Below are 20474 nucleotides of genomic sequence, written 5' to 3' on the forward strand. Positions count from 1 at the left end.
ACTCTAATGGGGGGCGGGGTGCCGTTGCGTTGTGAAAGCCAGGAGGTCCCAAATGTACCGTTCGTTACCCATTACATTTATATAGAGTCTAAAGTACACTGTAATGGTTTCCTAAACTGTTGACATGTCCTGTTTTTATCATGAATAAATAATGACCAGATAAGCCCAATGCAGGCATTTTAAGGTTATGCTTGTGCCTCAATTGTTCAATGTTATTGAACATAGCGTTTGGTTTCCTATAATCTATGGTTATCTTATCTGAGAGTGTGTTTGCTGGAGCTGAGCTACTATAAAGGGGGTTGGGGTATTGCTTGGAAGATGTTGCTGCGGGGAACAGGGAGGCTCAAGTCCGTGTCCAGGCATCAGCCACTAGCTGGTGAGAGTAGCAGACATATATAAGTTCAGAGACACAACCTCAGATCACAGCCCAGAGGTAAAGTCTCCCTTCCTCTGAAGTGCGTTTTGGACTTTTTTAAACATTGTGTGTTTGAGCTACAGACCAAACAATAGTCTGTGATTTAACGGGGGCTTAGCTAGAGCAGTGTTTGTGAGATGAGGGTGGATTCCCTAAGGGGCCTGGTCTTTTTACAAAAAACGTCTGAGTCCGAATGGTTTCAGCTACAAACTATGAATAGTTATCTATGAAGAGCGGAGACTTACAAACAAGCACGTAACATGTTTTGTTCTATGACGCTCACATGCTAGACAAGAGTTGTTAGAAGATAACGGCGTTCTAATACATAGATCATAGGAAATCCCAGGACATAGTGTCTGTTATACTCTCACATTGTTCCTGTCAAACTCCATACTCCACACTGTTGTCACCGACTAGTGATGCAAACAATTTCTGTACTTCCAGCGTTCATATAAATTCATATTTATTTTGTTGTTGCTTTGGCTGACATTTCTTGTTATTGACATTCGTCAATAAAACTCATGAACTGTTTGTCAAGTAGTTTTGTGTTCTACTTGTAGCTCTAGTTGTCCTGAAAAGTAAATGGTAAAACACTTCGTTGTGAGGCTAAATATAAGGGCTGAACAAATGAAAAGACGATTTTTGCTGGGGTCTTGGGACTGATAGGGTTAATGACTGTTCCTGTGTGTAATCATTAGCACCCACCTCAAAGCCAACATCACAGGGCTCCATTTCACAGAGGAGCAGGTGGCCCAGCTTCATAATTAGCTCCTGCGGGCCAGGCTACAGAGGCTAGATCCCCAGGGTGGCTGCCCTTCCTCCCTCCCCGGCTGGAGGATGCAGCGGCTGGGAATCCTGTTTTAGCCCATACATTTTTAAACAACTGCAGCAGGCGAAAGGGAAGGGAGAGAGAAAGAGAGAGAGGGACTACCTGACTGCAGCCTTTCACACTCAACCTGTTTTTCAAGGATCTCTCTCTGAACTTTACCACAGCTCCCAGGCAATATTTATATAACCTTTCTTTTGACAGGGAGTCCTGCTGAGACCAAGGTCTCTTTTACAGATGAGCCCTGTATACACATCAATGTACACATTGCTATTCACATCAATACATCAATAACTAAACACTATCATAGACAATTATTTAATAATAGGATTATTATAATTATTTAATATGATAAAAATAGGATTATTATTATGTCAACAGTGAACAAATGATCACATGTCAGTCGGTACATTTTATGTCAGGCATGTGTATCCTTATCATTTTAGACTCCAATGGAGTAATAAAATAAAAAAGTCTGGTTCCTCTTATCAGAGACATATTTGAGTACTTTAAAAGGGCATCCCAAGCTCCTCTGGCCATTAGCCTAAAGCTGGGCATTAGCCTCATACACCTATCAGATCTCAGGGCTTGTGAAACACAAGCTAACACATTTAATGGGGGCTTAGCAATAACCTTATCTAACCTCGTTGTTCCCCTGACTCCTGGCCAGCCCACGAGGAGGATTAGGGTTACAATGTGGATGGATATGGGTGGTCGAATAGTCAGGCTTATTAGGCTAATCCAATCCAGTACGACGACTGTTTTCTGAAGTATAATTCATTGCATTTAGAATCATCTGGTCCATTATATACATTTATGGCGTTTTTCACGCCGTCACATTCAAGCAGGACAAATTAATCATATCAGTACGGCAGACAGTTTTTATACAGTGTTTCTACAATGTTGGTCTCACGGGCTTTGCCCTCTCAAAGCTGTCGTTTTGGCTTTAATGAATGTCCAAAGGGAGGTGTCGGCCTATTGGAAAGCTCTCTTGGCACAGCGTCATGCCTCTAATCAGCTGTGTCCCAGGGGTGACTCTGCTCACTCCTGACATTTGTTTGTTGACAACACAGTCACACACAGGGACTTTTCTCCCGCTCAGGCTCTGTTATGGAATAATCTGTTGGCCGTGGGGCTGTGTTGTGTCAACAGGATAGGTGGAGTGTCAGAGGACACAGTAAAAACTCCACATTGAGCCGATTCATTGTGTCCGAGCTGCTGTTGTGGTCTGGAGGAATGCAGTCAGAGGAGGAATGCCCCTTCACTGCTCCTTGAGAGAGACCTTCCTTCCATATCCGCTGGCCATCTTCTCCCCCTGCCCACACTCCTCACTGTTTTGCAAGGCCTTAATGAGACCCTACTTACAGCAGCACACAGCTCCGCTCAACACTGTTTGCAGTGGCTGACGTGAGCTGCGATGATTTTATAATAGGCTTGAGTGTGGCTTACAGCTGACTCCTGTACAATATGAAGTAGGACAGCGGTTGGTTGTGGGAGGAAGAGGAGAGGAAGAGTCCAGGCAATGAAGAGAAAATATGTGTGTCTTGGCTTGCTTGGAGACGGGGCGTTTTCCTGCTCTGTTATACAGTGACTTCAGGTATAATTGAATTATGCCCAAGCAGAAAATAAGAACATACTACTGTAACATCATGATCTTTCACTCTGTCAGCAAACCGAATGTTAGCCTAGATTCAGTATGAATCAAGTCACTGCACTGAAGGTCTTCTGCTCCCATCCTATGCTATTATATTTTATAGCATGTTTTTATGAACCCATCAGACCCAGAGGCGTCAATGTAATGATGGTTGACCATAACATTCTGAACAGAAATACAGTAATGGTGTCTTTCTATAATGAACGAGCCTGTGAGCTACCCAGCAATACCCTGGGCAATTTGGCAAAGTGGCAGCAGAGATGTGTGACTGTCTGGGTGCCAGGGGTCTCCTATCAAAGACAACATCTGAGCTACACCACAGTCAATGGGCCAGAGAGAGGGAGCCTGCCAGGCTGCTACACACCTCAGGCTACAGTCTGCCTGCACGCTCACCAGAACTTTCCATCTGAAACTGCAACACTGTAGACAAGCCTTAATGGGTGTAGTAAATGGGGAATGTTAGACATGACCATTTCCTCTGCTTTAGAAGGGAATGTAGGCCTAATGCTAACGGCCTGGGTGTTTTACTGTAACCATTTATCAGATACAATGGGTGGTCTCTGAGAAACAATGTTGTGCTGTTTTATACCACTCTAGCGAATGTTGACTATGTAGCCTAATCTAGATGGAGCGCGATCCAGGCAACTGAATCCATGAGACCTCATTGCTTTAGCCTCCAAGCCCTGGTGACATATGTAATTTGAATCATTTTTACACAACGGGCAACGCCTCAGAGGTGGGGAAAGAAAACATTTCCTTAGGTCGACATTTGGATTTACTAGATACTAACTCTGCTGTGCATACAAGGATGGCATTATTCCCTGCCGTTGTCCCTGGTTTGACCTCTCGTTGGTTTGACCTCTCGTCAATCGTTGGTTTGACCTCTCGTTGGTCTGACCTCTCATTTTAGTTGTGGAGATGTTAGAACTGGGGCGACTTCTGCTTTTACAAGCTCTACAATGACAAGTATCAATTGGTCAATAAACTCTGACAATACTGTGAATGTTTTCATAGCCATCCATTAAAAATTCATCATGGCCTTTTGAAAAGTATTACGTTCAGCTTTGCCTATGTTATGGCTGAAGATAAAGAGTCTGGGTGTGTGGCATTTTGGTAATAAATAGCCATCATGATATATTTGTCTGATATTTTACTCATGGCACTGGCAGAGCTTTGCCAGTTAAAGTAATTGCAGCTTGTGTGTGTGTGTCCCAACACATGACATTGTTTTTGAGTTGGGTACACTGGATGTTACTCCTTCTCTTGCCTCCAGTCCAGAGGGGTTGTGTTGAGCAGCTGCATTCGACTGTGCCTCGGTAATCCAGGTAATTTGCCAACAGTTGGAACAGTCCTGACCCCATGCCAACCACCACCCCCTGCTTCCAGAAAGACTAAACCAGCTAATTGTGTCAATGTTGCAGAGGCACTAAATCGGATTGTGTGGATATTAATCTGATCTCACTTTTTGGCACAGTACATGGTACTGTCGCAGGAAACATGGCGTTTTGGCCCAATGTACTGGAGAGACAACTGTAAAGCAGTGCTTTTTACCTGATAGCTAGACACAGTGAATCACAGATCGAGCAGTCTCTCTCTCTCTCTCTCTCTCTCTCTCTCTCCCTCACAACAGAGAAACATATTCACACAGACTACATATAAACACACAGCTTCCTCTCCCCAGAATAGTAGGGCTAAGCTTTGCTTGTTCGGCCTGCCCTGTGTAAATTGGCAGTGGATTTAAGCAACATTCTGACATAGCATTGCACTGGACTTCCCTTTCCTGGAATCCACTGGCTCATTGCTATCTCTATCCGCCCTGAAATGTCCAACTTTATCATCATCGCATTAGGCCGCAAAGCTATGTTCATTCTGCTCCAGTCTAGACTGGTGTCTCGTGTAGATAAGAATATCATGAGCTGTTATACAGCACACTGTAATTAAAAAATCTGGCTTCTATCATACAATTCCCAGGAACAGGGTGATATGCTATTGTGCTTTCTCCTCTTGTTTTTTCTGCAAATAAAATTGGCTTTCACACTTAGCTATTACTTTTCCACTCGGAAATCTAGTTTCAGCCCTTTCCATTCATGCCCTTGTACGGGTTGAACATGGCAGATCAGATTGGGGCACTAATAATCACCTAAATTGGGACGTAGTGGCTGAACAGTAAAATGCTATACGTGACGTCAGCGCTCTGGCTCTGCCTTCACAGCGCTGTATGGGTTTTGACTGACAGCTTAGGGGTGTAACGGTACACTTATTCATACCAAACCATTCGGTATGGGAACCTCATTTCGGTCCGTACTGTGAATCCGAATTAATACATAAATATATTTACAAAAACTATTCAATTTTGTAAAATTTTGCTGCTGACTAACTGACCCTCATTAACCGGTTAACAAATGGTATAACATTAAATGAAAACTGTAAAATTACGTGGCCAACAGAAAATACTATCAGAGATCTGTATATAATGACGAGAAGTTTATTTCTCATCCCTAACAATGGTAGTCGTCCCAAGGCTGGAAGGCAGGCGACATAGAAACACATTGGGCTTGGTTTGGACAGATTTTGGAGAGGGTGAAAGCTCTCGCTGCATACATACACGGACCGGACATTTTTCATTAAGAGCTTAATAGAAACATACAACAATGGCAAGCCTATTGTGTTAGTCAAAATATATAGCCTATTATTGAACTTAAATAAAAGTTTTTTTATTTTTTTAACTAGGCAAGTCAGTTAAGAACAAATTCTTATTTACAATGATGGCCTAGGAACAGTGGGTTAACGGCGTTGTTCAGGGGCAGAACGACAGATTTTTACATTGTCAGCTCGGGGATTCGATCTAGCAACCTTTCGGTTACTGGCCCAACGCTTTAACCACTAGGCTACCTGCATGCAACTCCTTTAATGAATCAGGGAATAACGTCATTTTCAAACATTTTGCCAAAATACAATTAGCTGGAAAACACTGTTTTAAACCAAATGCGAGCAGTTGTGCCAGAGATGAATCTCCATTAGAAACTTGTGATAAATAAGATACACGACTACTGACAAATACAAACGCGCCAATTTAATTCCGCAAATTAACTTACTGATAAGCATGACCTGGCAAATGTTATTTTCGGCGGCTAACCAATTAACGGTTAACCATTTAACATCCCTAATAAAAACACTAGGCCTATAGGAGATGCCTACGCTGCGTTGTATGCCATTGCCTCCTGAGTAAATTTTAGCTGAAAAAAACCCATTGTAGGCTATTCCGTTAACAACTAGCTAGAGTTTATGCGCACGTTTATGATTAAAATCTTAACTGGCTCATTTCAAACAATCTATATTTTTTTGGGAGGCGCAGTCGGTCACTAGTTCTGTACGATAGCGAGTGGTGGAATCGATAAACCAGAATTGGATGATTATCGCTTAAATCTCCAGTTTGGGAACATTTTGGCTTCACAGTAGATTACAACCGCGACAGACAAGGCAGTTGTGGATAAAATGTTAACAGTATGTCGCCACTGCTCAACAATAGCCTATGCAGAGTGGAACGTGTAGCTTGTTGTCATAGAGCCTCCTTGTGTGTGGCAAAAAAGTTTGGAGATTTGGAATTAAAATCGTGGATTTAAAAGTTAAATGAGAAGGATAGGCTACAACGACTAACAGCCAACAGGTGGCTGCTACTTAATAATCTGAATGGAGTTGTTATTTAACTGTAGGACACGGAGAAAGCTCATGCAGCCTCAACTAGCCTACCTAACTATGTTAGTTAGCTAGCTTAGCTAACTAGCTTCTCTCGATTTGATGCAGTCAAGACCAGTACTACAGATATCATATTGATGACAAATAATCTAGCTATGACAAGCTAGCTAGTAACACGGAACCCAAACCAGCTGTGTGCGTGCGCCATCGTGCATACATTTATTTTGTTCCCCTACACCAAATGCGATCACGACATGCAGGTTAAAATATCAAAACAAACTCTGAACCAATTACATTAATTTGGGAACAGGTCGAAAGCATTAAACATTTTTGGCAATTTAGCTAGTTAGCTTGCACTTGCTAGCTAATTTGTCCTATTTAGCTAGCTTGCTGTTGCTAGCTAATTTGTCCTGGGATATAAACATTGAGTTGTTATTTTACCTGAAATACACAAGGTCCTCTACTCTGACAATTAATCCACACATAAAAACAGTCAACCGAGTCGTTTCTAGTCATCTCTCCTCCTTCCAGGCTTTTTCATCTTTGAACTTATATGGTGATTGGCATCTAAACTTTCATAGTATTACTACACCGACCGGCAACACAGTTAGTCTTTCAATCACCCACGTAAGTATAACCAATGAGGAGATGGCACGTGGGTACGTGATTCTATAAACCACTGAGGAGAGGCAGGACTTGCAGCGCGATCTGCGTCACAAATAGAAAGGAGTTCTATTTTAGCCCTTGGCAGTGTAGGTGCAATAATTGAATAACATACATTTTTAAATGTATTTTGTAACGCTCGCGTCGCGTGCGCTCCTACTAGCGTTGAGCGGTATCCAGATTGTCATACCGTTTCTGTACCATACCGGGGTATACAGTATTACCGGAAGTGCACACGCGGCACATTTTATTTTGACACTCAAAACAATTTGGGCAACATGGATCTTGATCTCTGCTGTAACCAAGAAGCGTGATATTGACATCTAGCCACATAGCTAGTTAGCAAACCAAATGCTCAGCTGGATATAATTTATTTGAGACATCTTAGATTTATAGTTATAAGCAGTGGTGTAGCACCGCAGTATTGAAAATCATAACGGTATTTTGAAATACCCAACTATACGGTATGTCACCCATGCCTAACTCATACTGACCACCAGAAAGTCACTCAACATGCTCTTCTACTGTTAAAAGCAATAGTCCATGTCTGACTCCTACACAGGCTCAGGAGCCTGGGACGGTGGCACATCTTCCGTCACCAATAACCCTTGCAGCTCTTCCACTGTGAATTCCTGAAGCATCAGATACTTTCCTACCGCAGTCACAATGATGTCCAATTTCTTTGACTTCATTGCTACTTGAGCCGTGCAGTTTATCACAGTTGCAATGAACGCCACAAAATCCACTTTCTTTACATACAGCATGTCTGGTTCTCTTAGTTGACAAACCTTCACCATGGACTGTGGTGCATCCAAAATCAATTATTTTGATCGCCTCCGTATAGGAGATCAGATGGACCGCCCTAACTTTAGCCACCTCAACCTCGGACAGGATACTCCACAAACTCTGGGACATGATTTCCCCCCCACACACAATTCCAACATGGCCTTTCTTCGCTCTGATCTTCCATATGCTCCTTCCGTCTGCACACATTTGAAACGTGACCAAATCCTTTACAGTTGTGTGTGTGTGTACACTTTAGATGTGTCAGGTGATGGGCCTTAACCTCTCTAGGCTAGATGGGACGCTACCGTCCCACCTAACCAACATCCAGTGAAAGTGCAGGGCGCCATATTCAAACTACAGAATTGTAAATATTTAACATTCTTGAAAATAGACATGCAATATGTCAAAATAAAGCTTAACTTCTTGTTAATCCAGCCACGGTGTCAGATTTCAAAAAGGCTTTACGGCGAAAGCAAACCATGCGATTTTCTGAGAACAGCACCCCATCAAACAAACACAGACAATCATATTTCATCCCGCCAGGCGCGACACAAAACTCAGAAATAACGATATAATTCATGCCTTACCTTTTGAAGTGCTTCTTCTGTTGGCACTCCAATATGTCCCATAAACATCACAAATGGTCCTTTTGTTCGATTAATTCCGTCGTTATATCTCCAAAATGTCCATTTTATTTGGCGCGTTTGATCCAGAAAAACACCGGTTCCAACTCGCGCAACATGACTACAAAATATCTAATAAGTTACCTGTAATCTTTGTCCAAACATTTCAAACAACTTTCCTAATACAACTTTAGCTATTTTTTATCGTAAATAATCTATCAAATTTAAGACGGGATAAACTGCGTTCAATAGCGGATTAAAAACAAAGTGGAGCGAGCTTTTAGGTCGTGCGCCCCAACCACAACAATACACTAGATTCGACCCTCGTTCTGAACAGCCCTACTTCTTCATTTCCCAAAGGAAAAACATCAACTAATTTCTAAAGACTGTTGACATCCAGTGGAAGCGATAGGAACTGCAAGCAAGTGCCTTAAAAATCTAGATCCACATAGAAACCCCATTGAAAAGAGTGACCTCAAACATTTTTTCCTGGATGGTTTGTCCTCGGGGTTTCGCCTGCTAAATAAGTTCTGTTGTACTCACAGACATCATTCAAACAGTTTTAGAAACTTCTGAGTGTTTTCTATCCAAATCTACTAATAATATGCATATCCTAGCTTCTGGGCCTGAGTAGTAGGCAGTGAGACCCCAAACGGATCTCCCAGATACACATCCTTATCAAAAAAATCCCATCCCAACAAGGAAGATCCGCTTATCATCCCTTTCAGTTTTCAACACTTTATCATTTTAATTCCATTCTTTGATACTACTGTTCTCCATTCCTCTTCTCCAACTCCACTCGACACTCTTCTTGTTTCACTCTCGACATCCACTTCCGCCATGATCTCCCAAAGCAGCACTTCTTTCTCCCTTGTACTTTATCAACTCTGGTTAATAAAGTAGGTAGCTTACAGATTGACTTTTCTGCTGCTTCCCTCCCTTGAATCGGACCTGGGCTGGATCCAACGAGGTCTATACGAAACTGGTCATACGTAGAAGCCTTCACAGGTCCAAAAAGTAAGGCCCAACATAACAATCCTTGTCACAACAGACAGTGCCAGGAACATTGTGAATGTTGTCACAGAAGCTGGACTTAGGCCACAAGTAGGGTGATTATTAATTTAGCGTCTTTTGCCCAATAAAAAATAGTAACTACAGCAACTGTTGGCATTTCATTTTCCCGCTGTACCGTAACCCCAAAATCACAATACGTACCGCTCTGAACATAAACACAGCACGCGATAAGAAGTTGCCCACATTGGGCAACTTTTGCCCATTTTTGGTTATTTTCCTCAGGGAATTGCTGTAAGTTTAAGAGGACTCAAGAGGAAGCATTTTGAAAGATGATATATTGAGGGTTAGAATAAATACCGCTTTGATGTAAAACAAGCAAGCCAAACACCCATGAGTCCAAATGTGCACTTCACAATCCACGATTGTGCACACCATTGTCAGACATGCTTTTTAGTTATGTACACAGTAGGTCCCTCAGGTCCTCTGGCACTGGCCTTTTTAACTATCCCAAAGCCTAGGACCAAGAGGCATGGAGAGGCAGCCTTTAAATACTATACCCCCAGCCTTTGGAATAGCCTGCCAGAGAACTTGAGGGGGGCTGAAACTGTGGAAATCTTTAACCAATCTTTTTAGATCTGCTTTTCCTTAAGGTACCTTCGGGGTCTTTCAGTTTTTGTTATTCTTAAAAAAAATTATCCTCTTTGTTGTGTGGTAACTCATTCAGTTTTTCATTGTTTTTGTTTGTTTTCTCCTGTTCGTCGGACATCTTATTCCAAAATCATGGGCATTGATATGGAGTTGGCCCCCCCTTTGCTGCTATAACACTCTTCTGGGAAGGCTTTCCATTAGATGTTGGAACATTGCTGCGAGGACTTGCTTACATTCAGCCACGAGAGCATTAGTGATGTCGGGCACTGATGTTGGGCGATTAGGCCTGGCTCGCAGTCGGCATTCCAATTCATTCCAAAAGGTGTTTGATGGGGTTGAGGTCAAGGCTTTGTTCAGGCCAGTCAAGTTCTTCCACACCAGTCTCGATAAACCATTTCTGTATGGACCTCGCTTTATGCACGGGGGCAATGTCATGCTGAAACAGGAAATGGCCTTCCCAAACTGTTGCCACAAAGTTGGAAGCACAGAATTGTTTAGAATGTCATTGTATGCTGTAGCATTAAGATTTCCCTTCACTGGAGCTAAGGGGCCTAGCCCGAACCATGAAAAACAGCCCCAGACCATTATTCCTCCTCCACCAAACTTTACAGTTGGCAATATGCATTCGGGCGGGTACCGTTCTCCTGGCATCCTCCAAACCCAGATTTGTACATCGGACTGCCAGATGGTAATGCGTGATTCATCACTCCAGAGAATGCATTTCCACTGCTCCAGAGTCCAACTGCGGCAAGCTTTACACCACTCCAACTGACGCTTTGCATTGCGCATGGTGATCTTAGGCTTGTGTGTGGCTGCTCGGCCGTGGAAACCCATTTCATGAAGCTCCTGACAAGCAGTTGTTGTGCTGATGTTGCTTCCAGAGAAAGTAGCGGTAGTGAGTGTTGCAACCGAGAACAGATGATTTTTACGCGCTTCAGCACTAGGCGGTCCCGTTCTGTGAGCTTGTGTGGCCTACCACTTCGCGGCTGAGCCGTTGTTGCTCCTAGACATTTCCACTTCACAATAACAGCACTTACAGTTGACCTAGGCAGCTCTATCAGGACAGATATTTGACGAACTGACTTGTTGGAAAGGTGGCATCCTATGATGACCTATGACGGTGCCACGTTGAAAGTCACTGAGCTCTTCAGTAAGGCCATTTTACTGCCAATGTTTTTCTATGGAGATTGCATTGCGGTGTGCTCCATTTTTTTATACACCCGTCAGCAATGGGTGTGGCTGAAATAGCTGAATCCACTTATTTTGAAGTGTTGTCCACATACTTTTGTGTATATATAGTGTATATATACAGTTTGATTTGATTCACAATTCACCAGGGCACACACACACCTGAATGCAATCATGACTCCTATCCCCATTACAATCTGTTTCTCTGAATAGTCTTGTGAAAGCCAACACTGTAAAGTCGTATTTTATAACTTAGCTAGTCATGTTTGCAATAGAACAAGCTTTCAAATCATGCCCACCTGACCCAGATTGCGATTTTATAATGAACCGTTTTTGGATTGCATTAACAACGGCAGTCATTGTGTGCTGGCAGGGATGCAGGGTTGTGTTCCAAATGAAACTATTAGTGTGCTTGCTCTAGTTCCTGACCAGCTAGTAGAGCTCAAAAACTACCTTAAAGTGGAAGACTCTTCTTTGAGTCATAAAAGTGCATTGAAATTGCTTAGGTACTGTGGACACTGGATAGGTTTGTGCCACTTTAAGACACCAGTTAGTAGTCTCACTCAAACCCTTGCAATGTTTTTTTCTTATGTTGCACATTTTCCAGGAATAATCTTATGTTACTGAATGTGTCCAGAGTGTTTTCAGATTTTATCATCAACAAAATGTGGCGAAGTACAGTAAATGTAAAATCAACAGTGTAATGTTTGGATTCAGTCTTGTCAGGTGAACTGTTGTGTCCTCAACTTTGGTCTAATAATTTTCCCAAACTTTCAATTGCTATCATGGTTATGCTTTTCATATTTCTTCTGTAAGAAACAATGAAATGTAGCCCTATCCATAGGCCAATTCCCACGAGTGTAACGGGTTAAGACACTCTGTATGGTGTGTAAGAGCAGGATGTGCAGAGATGTTGCCAACACAAAGGTTTGGTAGACTTAATGGAGCCTTGTTGGTCTCCACTTCCAGGGCTTGTTGCATCTTGTCTAAAAGCGACACAATCGTAGGCTGATGCAGAAGGAATTAAAATATAATTGGGCTTAATTGTCTGTCTTCTCCCTTTACTCATTTGTTAGTAGAGTCCTTTACAGGCTTTGAAGGTTGATACTGCAGGATTACTCATAAATATTATTCCCTGTTTAAAGTGTTTTAACCCCTTTCATTACCAGCGAAGCAAAACTGTCATCGTAGACTGTCATTTTAGCTGCCTTTTTAAGCTTCTTAATGCAGCAGCAATTTTGTACGTAATTAAAACGACTTCCAAGATTCCTGGAATTTCATTTCATTCCACATGGATCATAACATTTTCTACAACAGTATTTTTTTTCTCTGAATTTGGTTTATTTCTAGAGTGTGCTTGTTGGATGCCGCACAGAAGCTAAAACCTTTTTTTCCCCAGCTGCCCCTGATAGGAGGGGGAACTCTTATGATAAAAACTCACTTTTAAAGCTTCATGCAACATGCAGCATGTTATGCTGCTGTTGTCCAATAAATATGCAAACCTGAGAGAGAAACCTTATTGCTTTATTCATGAGTCCCAGTGAACAGATGTGAATTACATTAAAATGTTATCTATACTATGTGATTTAGTGACTTCTGTAGTGATGATCAAAGAGATGTGTAAGCACAGCAGTGCACTGTGTGAATTTATCTTTTCCCTTGCTACCTGGATGCGCCCATAATATCCAGTACACCGGTATGTTCTGAAATTGTTTGATTGCTGCTATTTAATGCCTCTGCACTCTCAAAGGGAAAGGATTAGCATTAAATTGGAGTGCAGTGAAAACATGTCAAGGTGACGAGGAGAGGATTAACGGTGCTTAGCTCGGAGGGCCTCAGAGGTGGGACGAGGGGTTTCTCTTCTCTAAATCCTCTGGGTAAACACTCTGCTCGCGGCGGGTTGCTACTGCCGAGAGCAGATCACAGAGGAGCAGAGGAAGGGAAACGTAAAGAAAGCTTAACTTCAAATCCCTGCCTCACTATAGGACCAGGAGAAAGAGAGAGGCTCAAAGGAAAGGCTCTCACCATCTCATTTAATCCAGATGCATTCTAATTCTAAATGCAAAAAAAATCAAAAATCTCGCTGGGGGATTTTGAAACCAGTTCTACTTCTCTAGTGGGATTTCTCAGCCTTGCCGGAAGTGTGTAGGCCAAACTTGAATTAGAAACTGTACGCATGGCCTAGTTCTAATACCTGTTTAATGTAAGCACTGAGCAGCCATGCTGCCTGTCCTCAGGAGTCTCCATAATGTAAATCATGTAAAACCATGTCACGCATCAGTTAACACGGTAAGCATGTTTCCACACCCGTTTGGTTTATCCTACCGCTGGGAGTTGACATTGCCCATGAAAAGGGATGTGATACCTGACCTATAGTAACTAAAGTAACTCCTTTTGTAATTTTTTTTATTATATATATATATATATACTGCTCAAAAAAATAAAGGGAACACTTAAACAACACAATGTAACTCCAAGTCAATCACACTTCTGTGAAATCAAACTGTCCACTTAGGAAGCAACACTGATTGACAATAAATTCCACATGCTGTTGTGCAAATGGAATAGACAAAAGGTGGAAATTTATAGGCAATTAGCAAGACACCCCCAATAAAGGAGTGGTTCTGCAGGTGGTGACCACAGACCACTTCTCAGTTCCTATGCTTCCTGGCTGATGTTTTGGTCACTTTTGAATGCTGGCGGTGCTTTCACTCTAGTGGTAGCATGAGACTGAGTCTACAACCCACACAAGTGGCTCAGGTAGTGCAGCTCATCCAGGATGGCACATCAATGCGAGCTGTGGCAAGAAGGTTTGCTGTGTCTGTCAGCGTAGTGTCCAGAGCATGGAGGCGCTACCAGGAGACAGGCCAGTACATCAGGAAACGTGGAGGAGGCCGTAGGAGGGCAACAACCCAGCAGCAGGACCGCTACCTCCGCCTTTGTGCAAGGAGGAGCAGGAGGAGCACTGCCAGAGCAAAATGACCTCCAGCAGGCCACAAATGTGCATGTGTCTGCTCAAACGGTCAGAAACAGACTCCATGAGGGTGGTATGAGGGCCCGACGTCCACAGGTGGGGGTTGTGCTTACAGCCCAACACCGTGCAGGACGTTTGGCATTTGCCAGAGAACACCAAGATTGGCAAATTCGCCACTGGCGCCCTGTGCTCTTCACAGATGAAAGCAGGTTCACACGCACATGTGACAGACGTGACAGAGTCTGGAGACGCTGTGGAGAACGTTCTGCTGCCTGCAACATCCTCCAGCATGACCGGTTTGGCGGTGGGTCAGTCATGGTGTGGGGTGGCATTTCTTTGGGGGTGCCGCACAGCCCTCCATGTGCTCGCCAGAGGTAGCCTGACTGCCATTAGGTACCGAGATGAGATCCTCAGACCCCTTGTGAGACCATATGCTGGTGCGGTTGGCCCTGGGTTCCTCCTAATGCAAGACAATGCTAGACCTCATGTGGCTGGAGTGTGTCAGCAGTTCCTGCAAGAGGAAGGCATTGATGCTATGGACTGGCCCGCCCGTTCCCCAGACCTGAATCCAATTGAGCACATCTGGGACATCATGTCTCGCTCCATCCACCAACGCCACGTTGCACCACAGACTGTCCAGGAGTTGGCGGATGCTTTAGTCCAGGTCTGGGAGGAGATCCCTCAGGAGACCATCCGCCACCTCATCAGGAGCATGCCCAGGCGTTGTAGGGAGGTCATACAGGCGCACGTGGAGGCCACACACACTACTGAGCCTCATTTTGACTTGTTTTAAGGACATTACATCAAAGTTGGATCAGCCTGTAGTGTGGTTTTCCACTTTAATTTTGAGTGTGACTCCAAATCCAGACCTCCATGGGTTGATAAATTTGATTTCCATTGATAGTTTTTGTGTGATTTTGTTGTCAGCACATTCAACTATGTAAAGAAAAAAGTATTTAATAAGAATATTTCATTCATTCAGATCTAGGATGTGTTATTTTAGTGTTCCCTTTATTTTTTTGAGCAGTGTATATACATTGGGGAGAACAAGTATTGGATACACTGCTGATTTTGCAGGTTTTCCTACTTACAAAGCATGTAGAGGTCTGTAATTTTTTATCATAGGTATACTTCAACTGTGAGAGACGGAATCTAAAACAAAAATCCAGAAAATCACATTGTATCATTTTTAAGTAAACTAATTTGCATTTTATTGCATGACATAAGTATTTGATACATCAGAAAAGGAGAACTTAATATTTGGTACAGAAACCTTTGTTTGCAATTACAGAGATCATACGTTTCTTGTAGTTCTTGACCAGGTTTGCACACACTGCAGCAGGGATTTTGGCCCACTCCTCCATACAGACCTTCTCCAGATCCTTCAGGTTTCGGGGCTGTCTCTGTGCAATACGGACTTTCAGCTCCCTCCAAAGATTTTCTATTGGGTTCAGGTCTGGAGACTGGCTAGGCCACTCCAGAACCTTGAGATGCTTCTTACGGAGCCACTCCTTAGTTGCCCTGGCTGTGTGTTTCGGGTCGTTGTCATGCTGGAAGACCCAGCCATGACCCATCTTCAATGCTCTTACTGAGGGAAGGAGGTTGTTGGCCAAGATCTCATGATACATGGCCCCATCCATCCTCCCCTCAATACGGTGCAGTCATCCTGTCCCCTTTGCAGAAAAGCATCCCCAAAAAAATGATGTTTCCACCTCCATGCTTCACGGTTGGGATGGTGTTCTTGGGGTTGTACTCATCCTTCTTCTTCCTCCAAACACGGTGAGTGGAGTTTAGACCAAAAAGCTCTATTTTTGTCTCATCAGACCACATGACCTTCTCCCATTCCTCCTCTGGATCATCCAGATGGTCATTGGCAAACTTCAGACGGGCCTGGACATGCGCTGGCTTGAGCAGGGGGACCTTGCGTGCGCTGCAGGATTTGAATCCATGACGGCGTAGTGTGTTACTAATGGTTTTCTTTGAGACTGTGGTCCCAGCTCTCTTCAGGTCATTGACCAGGTCCTGCCGTGTAGTTCTGGGCTGATCCCTCACCTTCCTCATGATCATTGATGCCCCACGAGGTGAGATCTTGCATGGAGCCCCAGACCGAGGGTGATTGACCGTCATCTTGAACTTCTTCCATTTTCTAATAATTGCGCCGACAGTTGTTGCCTTCTCACCAAGCTGCTTGCCTATTGTCCTGTAGCTCATCCCAGCCTTGTGCAGGTCTACAATTTTATCCCTGATGTCCTTACACAGCTCCCTGGTCTTGGCCATTGTGGAGAGGTTGGAGTCTTTGATTGAGTGTGTGTACAGGTGTCTTTTATACAGGTAACGAGTTCAAACAGGTGCAGTTAATACAGGTAATGAGTGGAGAACAGGAGGGCTTCTTAAAGAAAAACGAACAGGTCTGTGAGAGCCGGAATTCTTACTGGTTGGTAGGTGATCAAATACTTATGCCATGTCAAAATTACAGACCTCTACATGCTTTATTAGTAGGAAAACCTGCAAAATCGGCAATGTATGAAATACTTGTTTTCCCCACGGTATATACACTGCCGTTCAAAAATTTGGGGGTCACTTAGAAATGTCCTTGTTTTTGAAAGTAAAGCACATTTTTGGTCCATTAAAATAAAATTGGTCAGAAATGCAGTGTAGACATTGTTAATGTTGTAGCTGGAAACAGCAGATTTTTTAAAATGGAATATCTACATAGGCGTACAGAGGCCAATTATCAGCAACCATCACTCCTGTGTTCCAATGGCACGTTGTGTTAGCTAATCCAAGTTTATAATTTTAAAAGGCTAATTGATCATTAGAAAACCCTTTTGCAATTGTTAGCACAGCTGAAAACTGTTGTTCTGATTTAAGGAGCATCAGCATTTGTGGGTTCGATTACAGGCTCAAAATGTCCTCGAGTCCTCAACTGGCAGCTTCATTAAATAATACCCGCAAAACACCAGTCTCAACATCAACAGTGAAGAGGCGACTCTGGGATGCTGGCCTTCTAGGCAGAGTTGCAAAGAAAAAGCCATATCTCAGACTGGCCAATAAAAGATTAAGATGTGCAAAAAAGAACACAGACACTGGACAGAGGAACTCTGCCTAGAAGGCCAGCATCCCTGAGTCGCCTCTTCACTGTTGACGTTGAGACTGGTGTTTTGTGGGTACTATTTAATGAAGCTGCCAGTTGAGGACTTGTGAGTCTTCTGTTTCTCAAACTTGACACTAATGTACTTGTCCTCTTGCTCAGTTGTGCAACGGGGCCTCCCACTCTTCTTTCTATTCTGGTTAGGGCCAGTTTGTGCTGTTCTGTGAAGGGAGTAGTACACAGCGTTGTACAAGATCTTCAGTTTCTTGGCAATTTCTCGCGTGGAATAGCCTTCATTTCTCAGAACATGAATAAACTGACGAGTTCCAAAAGAAAGTTATTTCTTTCTGGCCATTTTTAACCTGTAATCGAAACCACACATGCTGATGCTCCAAATACTCAACTAGTCTAAAGACGGACAGTTTTTTATTGTTTCTTTAATCAGAACAACAGTTTTCAGCTGTGCTAACATAATTGCAAAATGGTTTTCTAATGATCAATTAGCCTTTTAAATGATGAACTTGGATTAGCTAACACAATGTGCCGTTGGAACACAGGAGGGATGGTTGCTGATAATTGGCCTCTGTACGCCTATGTAGATATTCCATTTTTAAAAATCTGCCGTTTCCAGCAACAAAAGTAATTTACAACATTAAGTGTCTACACTGTATTTCTGATCAAATTAATGTTGTTTTAATGAACAAAAAATGTGATTTTCTTTCAAAAACCAGGACATTTCTAAGTGACCCTAAACTTTTGAACGGTAGTGTATATAATTTAAGAAAAGGAGGTATGGCTGCTTTGGTGCTTTCTATGCGCTAGGCTTCCTAAATCTGTTAGCAGTCCTCCTCCCTTGTTATTTTGATCTGTGCCATGTATGGCTCGGTGGCTATGGAGCTCACTGGCCCATTGTTGCCTGTGCTCCAGGGCTGCAGGTACTTCCAACGCTGATCATGCTACGTGCAGGATCATTTGCACAATATATGGAATGCTGACAACAGGGGGGTTGGTTGCTGGGAGGGGGGGAGAGAGGAAAAGAGGTTGACTCAAAGCCAAAACCAGAGGAATACAACAGCAGATGTACAAACTGTGTGTGCCCTTTTTCCCAAGAGAAGTCATGCCTCTGTCAATTCCGTACACATTGTTTGTGGGGGGGGGGGGGATACATTTACATGACGAGGATCTGCTTGAAAAACAACTGTTGAACTGCATGATTATACAGTAGTCTTACTGTGAATCAATATTTTGCACGACATGAATGTACAGTAATCATCTTGCGCTTACACAATCCAGAACTGAGATCGCTTGAGTCTGTATTTCTCATTGGAGCTGTTTTGTCGGTTGCCGTTTTCTCCCTCCTGAGTCTTGGGTTTCACATGTATTTTTTTCACCCTTTCTGTTCACAGGTGTCACATGTTTCTGACCGTAGTGACTGGCAGAGGCTTGCTAGGGCTTGCCTGCCCGCAGCACAGCGTGACGTGTGTCCATCGGGTGACGGATGTGGCTCGGCCAGCGTCGCCCATTCCTGCTCCTCCAAACCCACCTCCCCCGTTCCAGATGATCTGAACACAAGGTCCTCCAAGAGGGATGTCATCAGCTGGCTCTACTCCTTTATAGCACAAAGAGACATCCACACCATGCTTCCAAACAGTCTTATCCATGACCATGGAGAGAGAGAGAGAGACACTTTATTGACAGACCACTGACTTGGGTATATTGCTCAGTATTTTTGACTGAGGCTATTTTTGAAACGTGTTCTTCTTTTGAGGGATCCACTACTAGATCATTCCACCTCTCAACCCGGGCGAAATAGCCTCAAGGGCTGATGTGTTTTTGTAAATGACAATTGATAAACTACAGTAAGCAGGAACACTATCCGTTCCATCATAGGTGGTGCTGTAGGCTCTCAGCACACAGGATTTATGAACTCGGCAAACGCTCATATCCAACAAATAGCCTACAGTGCAAGTCAACTTTATAAAACAATGAGATATATCAAAGAAACACATTGTATCATTGACCTTTCAGAGGAAATAGTGTTTTTTTTTTACATGGAAACAACATTGATTCAACCAGTTTTTGCTCGGTGGGTTGATAATGGGTCAATGAGGGTACTAACCTTTTGATACTAAGACTTTTTTCTTCTGTGAATTGTGTTTATTTCTGGAGTTAGTTTGTGGGATGACAGCCGCACGGAAGCAACAACCTTTTTTTCCAGCAGTCCCTGATAGGAAGGAGAACTTAACAGGAACTTTTAATGATAAGGACTCACTTTTAAACTGCAGTTTTCCATGTGAGGGGTGCCTTCAAGGACTGTAATAAGGCCTCCTTGTGAACTGAAATCCTTGTGCCTAATACTGGCAGGAAGGTTTGTCATTTCACTCTGAAGTGTTTGAATAAATGACTATTTCATGCATGTTGACTGGTTCCATAAGTACAGGGAAACGGCTTAAATAAGTGCCTCAGCTTGTCGTCTTGATTTGTGTGACAACTCTAATGCAGACATTCCAGAGGGCTTTGAAGTAGAGAAAATCAGCTTATGATAATAATTTGAGTTGGCTTAAAACCAGTGGGGATTTATTCCAGAATTTCATCCCTTTTCTGACGTGGTTACTCTGATGAGAATGTTAGCAGAACACTTCTGAGTGACCTAAGTTAGCCAAATGGTAGAAATGGTAGTAAACTCACTTCAACAATGCAAATAATGTTCTCATGATGAATTATTTAATGCAAGGTTTTTTGGAAGCACACTTCAGTCCATATTTTATTTTGCTATACGCAAACACTAACTATTGCAGTATGCAACCTCAAATGACTTCTCCTGTATTTTCACGTGTATATACAATCATTCCTTTATGAGCACCAATATAAAGACCCCGAGATAAACCTAGCGAAG

At 43.0% G+C, this 20474-nt stretch overlaps 1 protein-coding gene across 4 annotated transcripts in view; it reads left to right on the top strand.

Moving 5' to 3' along the window:
* enc2 (ectodermal-neural cortex 2) overlaps window positions 1-19994 on the top strand; it is a 46252-nt gene extending 26258 nt beyond the window's left edge. For all 4 annotated transcript variants that reach the window (XM_071326252.1, XM_071326253.1, XM_071326255.1 and 1 more), the window contains one exon: window positions 18985-19994. The gene's annotated coding sequence lies outside the window, so the exon portion shown is untranslated. The remainder of the gene's footprint in view (window positions 1-18984) is intronic.
* The last annotated feature ends 480 nt before the right edge of the window (window positions 19995-20474 follow it).

Source organism: Salvelinus alpinus, chromosome 9 (assembly GCF_045679555.1).
Source record: "Salvelinus alpinus chromosome 9, SLU_Salpinus.1, whole genome shotgun sequence".
In the NCBI taxonomy this organism is placed as follows: Eukaryota; Metazoa; Chordata; class Actinopteri; order Salmoniformes; family Salmonidae; genus Salvelinus; species Salvelinus alpinus.